The sequence below is a fragment of the Crinia signifera genome, chromosome 4 (assembly GCF_055691185.1).
Source record: "Crinia signifera chromosome 4, ASM5569118v1, whole genome shotgun sequence".
In the NCBI taxonomy this organism is placed as follows: domain Eukaryota; kingdom Metazoa; phylum Chordata; class Amphibia; order Anura; family Myobatrachidae; genus Crinia; species Crinia signifera.
In genome coordinates, this window is record NC_139220.1 from 13,575,032 (window position 1) to 13,582,708 (window position 7,677).

Below are 7,677 nucleotides of genomic sequence, written 5' to 3' on the forward strand. Positions count from 1 at the left end.
GCATGTAGGTAAGCAGCATTTAGTTGTCAAGTATGTAATGGTCATTATTGTTTGCTATATAGTATGTAATGGGCATCATGATGTGTGGCACAATGTTTACTAGGCATAACGGTGTGTGGCCTTATGTGTAATTGGCATTACGGCGTTTACTAAAATGTGTAATGGGCATTATAATGTGTAATACCACGCCCCTTTTGTGATGCCACGCCTCCTTTACATGAGGCCACGCCCCTTTCTGAATGTGTACCTTTTTTTCCCTCCAGATGTTGGAGGGTATGTTACGTCACTCAAAAATTAACCTATACAGATCTGCTTACTAACCAGGCCTGTTTGAATGGATGCCTAACACATAATCATTCTTTTGAAAGAGCCAAAATTAGGCGATGTGATAGTGTTATTTTATAAATTTGGAAAAGATTTGCGCCCCCCCCCCCCCCCCCCCGCAATTCATGGCATCCCCCCGCGACCACCCCCCCTCCCGTGATTCGCGGACACCCACCACCTCCTCCTCCCCCCCCCCCACCCCGCGCGATTCACGGCAACCCCAGGATTAAATGGCACATGCAAAACACTGACACGGCTATGGTTGACAATGAAAAAGGTTGACATGAGTTTTTGAAGATTTATTTTTCATTTTGTGAATGTTTTCATATTCATTCTCATGTGTCGACATGGACACCAATGAAGTGCCACACTTATGTCAACATTTACATGTGTTGACCTTTCTGTGTTGATTTTTTCTTGTGGCAATTTTTTTCCAGTGGCAACTATGTGCACGTCAACCTAGACATCATCAACCAATTCTTTGTATAATATATAACACCTGTTCTGTTTTACTGTAGGTGCTTTAAGTCAGATCTTTTACTGCTACTATTACTGTTTATGTAAATGCATTCTGAATGACAGCAACATCCTACCATTCTGCTACAAGAATATATAACCAACTTGGTGATTCATCGCGCACTGTGCCCCCCCCCCCCCTCCCGCAATTCGCGGACCCCCCGCGCCCCCTCTCGCGCGATTCACGCCCCCTCCCTCCCTTGATTCACGGCACCCCCGCGCCCCTCCCGCAATTCACGGCACCCCTAAGCCCCTCTTTACTCCCCCGTATGCTCACACACCCCTATCACTACCCAGCTTCCTGCTCTCCTGAACCATAACTTCCACCACTGGGGAGTCGGTGACGCTGTGTTGCCCACATACCCCTATCATGCCTCATAGCCCAGCCTCCTGCTCTCATGCACCCTAACTCCCACCCAGTAGGAGGAGACACTGACTCAGGGCCACCGTCCTGTATTCCTGTACTGCCACACTGGACCCTCACCCACTGGCAGAAGCTGCACAGTATCTCCCACCCTCCTCTTTAGTCCCCCTTATGCCCACACACCCCTATCACTACCCAGCCTCCTGTTTTCCTGTGTTGTGACCTCCGCCAGAGGGGAGCCGCTGAGGCGTACCTAGATAATCGTGGGCCCCATAGCAAAAGTTTGTAAGGGCCCCCTATTTAGTAACTGATGGTGATAAATGTATGTAAAACATATACTTGGACAGCAAGGATGGGCCCCCTTCAGCTCTGGGCCCCATAGCAGCTGCACCCCTTGCACCTATGGTAGTTACGCCCTTGCCGCTGACTTAAAAACACCCTACTATACTATTGCACACACGCACACAGCCCCCCCACACCCACAAATGTCACTGTACCATCCACACTATCAATGTACATCTTACTCTGTAACCGCTTTTTAATTAAACAAAACAATACACACCCCCTTCCACATCACATGCTCTCTATTTAACACATTTCACCTATAACTCAAGTTGCAATACAGGCATCTTTCATACAATTCTAACCATATTTCACACAATACAAACGTTCACAAATTAAGGGGGCGCAGCCCCTTACGACGGTGTGAAGAGCGCCCGTAGGGCACGATGAATCACCTCGTCTCTTGTAACTGCCTTTGAGGAACGTGGTATAAGTATAATTTCTTGTTAATGATTTTGTAAATAAATAATTGGGTACTCTTTACTTAGTTGGGCGCCCGTCGCGGTCATCGCGGGTACATTTATGTCTGGCCGCGACGCGACCGACGCGATGCCCGCGATTTCCCATTGAAACCCATGTTAAACATGGAAATCGTGTCGGTCGCGTCGCGGCCGGCCATAAATGTACCCGCGATGCCCGCGACGCGATGCTCCCGATTTACCATAGGAATCAATGTTAAAAGGCCCGATGGACCCGATTTTACTGTTAAATGGCTCAATGGACCCGATTTGGCCATAGGAATCAATGTTAAATGGGCCACAGAGCCCATTAACCCTTAAATGTCCCCCCAAATTTTTAACGCCACCCCACGATCCACGCCAACCCGAAGCGTGGCGAGCGCAGCGAGCCCGCGAGGGGCGGCGGTACGCGTCCTCCGACCTTTTCATGCCCTACTATCCACTAGGGCGTGGAGTGAGAATATAATAGTGTGGCGAGCGCAGCGAGCCACCGAGCCCGAAGCGTGGCGAGCGCAGCGAGCCCCGCGAGGGGACGCGGATACCTTCACAGTTATACGCGTCCCCTCGCGGGCTTCACAGGTGTCCGTGGCGACGCCGACACCTGTGAAGCCCGCGAGGGGACGCGTCTACCTGTGAAGGTATCCGCGTCCCCTCGCGGGGCTCGCTGCGCTCGCCACGCTTCGGGCTCGGTGGCTCGCTGCGCTCGCCACACTATTCTATTCTCACTCCACGCCCTAGTGGATAGTAGGGCATGAAAAGGTCGGAGGACGCGTACCGCCGCCCCTCGCGGGCTCGCTGCGCTCGCCACGCTTCGGGTTGGCGTGGATCGTGGGGTGGCGTTAAAAATTGGGGGGGACATTTAAGGGTTAATTGTGCCTATTTGGGCTCTGTGGCCCATTTAACATTGATTCCTATGGCCAAATCGGGTCCATTGAGGCATTTAACAGTAAAATCGCGGTCAATCAGCCTTTTTAACATTGTTCCCTATGGGAAAATCGCGGTCATCGCGGTCATCGCGGGCATCGCGGCCATCCCGATTTACCCGCGATGACCGCGATGACCGCGATTTTTACCCCCGACGCCCGCGATTTCAATCGCTGGCGCCCATCTAGGTAAAGAGTACCAATAATTGTTAGACTGTATTGAGGTGTCCCTGATTCTCACTATACTTCCGATACAATAGTTCCACTGGAAAAAAGCTGTGTTTAAAAAACATCAGGAACTGATGCTGCTTTCACACCGCAAAACCTGCTTAGACCAGGTATTTAAAACGTTTTTTTTAAAACGGGTCAGGGCAAGTTTAACCCCTTTCACACCGCATCTAAATACCTGGTCTAAAGCAGGTTTGCGGTGTGAAAGCAATAGTGAAAGCGGTACGGTCTGGGGCTGGGCAGCTTCCCCTCCCCAGGGACATCTTAACATTAGTGAGGGCTTATTCACTGTGCCCCCCCCCCATGAATCAGTTTGCCGGGAGGACCCCCGGACAGCCGCCCCCCCCCCCCCCCCCCCCCCCCCGGTGCCCGGGTTGATCATTCCATTTACCGTTGGTGGATGCCATGCTGGTGGTTCCTGTGTGCCGGTGCGGACCCCTGCCCTGGTGCTGCAGAGTGCCGGCGCTGTGCAGCTCCTTCCTGCTGACCCGGCCACAGAGCACAGGGAGCGTGACCTGAGGGGGAGCGTGACCTGAGGGGGAGCGTGACCAACGGAGCGGGCTGCGCTGGGTGCTGGAGCCGGCTATCCAGACGCTGGAGCCTGGAGGTAGGGACACGGGGAGCAGCAGCCAGCCACACAGCCCCACAGCCCGGATCCTACCCAGGCAGGGCAGCACAGCGCAGGGAAGGGAATAGTCGCACTGGGGGCAGGGGGTCCCTGCAGTGTATGATCAGTGGCGGGGTCCCTGCAGCTACTAGTTCCCATCCACTGCAGGGACCCCGCCACTGATCTCACACACACTGCAGGGACCCCCTGCCCCCAGTGCGATTATTCCCTACCCTGCGCTGCGTTGCCCAGAGGTGGGTGGGGGGAGAGGAATCCCTTTTCAGACCCGTTGTGACACCAAAAAAAACGGGTCTGAAACGGGTAGGACCCTGCTTTTTTACCTTTTCCAAAAAAACATTTTTTTTGGAAACGGTAAAATCACTCTGCCCCTTTCAGACCGCACATATTACCGTTTTAAAACGGTTAAAAATCGGCAAAATACCGTTTTTTTAGTGCGGTCTGAAAGGGGCATGATTGTTTCACACTTTCTCTCTCTCTCTCCAAGCTTTAATAAGACTCCCTTAAGATTTGAACAGGGACGGATCCACCACGGGGCGACAGTGGTGGTTGTCCCAGGGCCCACATACATCAGGGACCCCCACACTCCAACCTGTCCACTCCAGTCTGTCCTCCACCCAATTAAAGCTGCGGCTATGCAGCAGGTACGCGCCGTGGCCAGTGCAGCCCTGCAGCTGCTCCGGAGAGTCTCGCTAGATAACCCAAAATATTTTTATTGGGTGTCTGTGTGTTTATTTAACTATTTGTATTACTGAGGAACTACAAGTTCCAGCGGGCCCTTTAATGCCCCACATGCTGGGACTTGTGGTTCTCCAAGTCCCTGCATGCGGGGGAGGCCTGCTGGGACTCATAGTTCCGCAGCAATATACAATAGGATTCATTCTAATTTTTACACCATTTTATCAGCCCGATGCCCACCGCTCCAGGGGCATCGGGGACAGCCCCAGGCTTCAGCCTGGGTAGGGTACTTCTGGAGGGGGGACCCCTTCATTGGGGGGGTCCCCACTCCCCCAGGACCCCTGCCCAGGCTGACCGGTCAGGGGGTGAATGCTTTGGCCGGGGGGACTTGTATAAAAAGTCTCCTCTCGACTGTGGCATTACCCTGCTGGCTGGTTGGGCCTGGTGCTGGTTCTTAAAATATGGGGGACCCCTACTCGTTTTGTCCCCCATATTTTAGAAACCAGGACCGGACCTTGGTCCTGGTTGTAAAAAATAAGGGGAACCCTAGTCAAATTGTTCAATGATTTTTTTACAACCAGGACCGGCTGTATGAGCCTGGGGCTGGTTACGGCCGTGGGGGTGGGGACCCCATGTCCTTTTGTTTTTTTTGCACTGAAGCCGATATGAATTTGTATCGGCTAAAATACGAATGGATACGCCATTGGAAAATACGAATCAGTCAAATACGACTGATTTGGAAACTTTCCTCCAGAATACCAATTTGAATACGGCTAAAACAGCCGTATGCAGTCGTATCCATTCGTGTTAAGAATACGAATACCATTTTTCGTATTCGTATTCTTAGTAAATTTCCCCCTATGTCTTCTTTCTGAAGGAATTGAACACAGCATAACATCGCCATTATATCACTTTTAACGATAGGGGCACCCACAAGTTTGTTGTCCAGGGCCCCCACAGACCTTAATCCGGCCTTGGTTTTGAATGATGTTCTTCTTCTAAAATTCCCGGCTTTTCTGGTGCAATAGAGAGGAGACTTTTTATTAGAGATGAGCGGGTTTGGATCCTAGAGGCCATCTTCCCGCTGTCGGATTCTCGCGAGACCTGGGGATATATAGTTCCCGGCGCTCGGCGCCATTTTAAAACAGGCTGATGATTTCAGACAACACGGATGTGTCTGTGCTGTCTGCTGAGTGGGGGGAGGGGGAAACCTGCTTGGGGGGAGGGTGATTAATGCATAGAGGGGGCTGCTAGTGCTACAGAGGGGGGTGCATTATTTTAATGAAATAAAAAAATTCAAAGCAAAAAAAAATTACTGCTGCCAGTGCCCAGTATAAGTCCAGGGGTGCCCACATATGTGCTGTATCAGTCCAGGGGTGCCCGCATGTGTGCTGCACCTGTCCAGGGGTGCCCACATGTGTACTGTATCCATCCAGGGGTGCCCACATGTGTACTGTATCCATCCAGGGTTGCCCACATGTGTGCTGTATTTGTCCAGGGGTGCCCACATGTGTGCTGTATCAGTCCAGGGGTGCCCGCATGTGTGCTGTATCAGTCCAGGGGTGCCCGCATGTGTACTGTATCCATCCAGGGTTGCCCACATGTGTGCTGTATTTGTCCAGGGGTGCCCACATGTGTGCTGTATCAGTCCAGGGGTGCCCGCATGTGTACTGTGTCCACCCAGGGGTGCCCACATGTGTGCTGTATTTTGTCCAGGGGTGCCCACATGTGTGCTGTATCAGTCCAGGGGTGCCCGCATGTGTACTGTATCCATCCAGGGGTGCCCACATGTGTGCTGAATCAGTCCAGGGGTGCCTGCATGTGTCCCGTATCAGTCCAGGGGTGCCCGCATGTGTCCCGTATCAGTCCAGGGGTGCCCGCATGTGTGCTGTATCTGTCCAGGGGTGCCCACATATGTGTACTGTATCAGTCCAGGGGTGCCCACATGTGTGCTGTATCTGTCCAGGGGTGCCCACATGTGTGCATACCTCCCAACAGTCCCGATTTTATCGGGACAGTCCTGATTGTCAGGGCCTGTCCCGCTGTCCCACCCGCGGGCGGCAGTGTCCCGCGGTGTGGGGGGGCTGTTTGGAGTCCCCCCTGTCAGCTGCTAGGCAGCGGGGAATAAACGCTGTGCACATGCGCACAGCGTCTATTCCCGCAGCCAGGGGGCTGGGGGCATGGCTAGAGGCTCACAGAGCCTCTGGGTCATGCCCCCATAGCGGCAAAATGGGGGCGTGGCCTCGCGGAAGAGCCGCGAGTATATGCCACGCCCCCAAATTAGGTCACACCCCCGAAAATTTCGGGCGCGCAGCAGCGTCCCGCCTACTGCACTCCCAAAGTTGGGAGGTATGGTATTGTATCAGTCCAGGGATGCCCGCATGTGTGCTGTATCTGTCCAGGGTTGCCCACATATGTGCTGTATCTGTCCAGGGGTGCCCACATATGTGCTGTATCAGTCAAGGGGTGCCCACATATGTGATGTATCTGTCCAGGGGTGCCCACATGTGTGCTGTATCAGTCCAGGGGTGCCCGCATGTGTGCTGTATAATTCCAGGGGTGCCCCCATGTTTTTCCGTGTCAGACCAGGGGAGCTGCCCTTTTTTTTAATGAAAATAAAAATAAGGTGTTTTTTTTTTTTACTGCAAGGGCTGTTAAATGCGCCGTAATCCAGGGGTGAGCCAAGAGTGCTGTATTATTCATGGGGTGTTGCTAAATCTGCCGTATAATTCCAGGTGTGCTGCTCTTTTTTATAATTAAAAGAATACACATTTTTATTTTTACTGCAGGAATTTGTCTGCCGTATAATTCCATGCCTGCTGCCATGTGTGCCGTGTCAGTCCATGCCTGCCGCCATGTGTGCCGTATAATTCCATGTGTGCTGTCTCAGGTCAGGGATGCCCGCATGTGTGACGCATAATTCCTGGGGTGAGCCAAGTGTGTCATATAATTCATGGGTTGCTGCAAAGTCTACTGTATAATTCATGGGGTGCTGCTAAGTGTGCCGTCACAGTCCAGGGGTGATGCTAAGTGTGCCATATCAGTCCAGGGGTGCTGCCATTTTTTTCATTAAAATAATAACTCTTTTTACTGCAGGAGTGTCACTATGTGTACCGTATAATTCAATGTGTGTTGTGTCAGTCCAGGGGTTCCGCCATCTGTGCCGTATAATACCATGTGTGCCATCATGTGTGCTGTATCAGGTCAGGGGTGCCACCA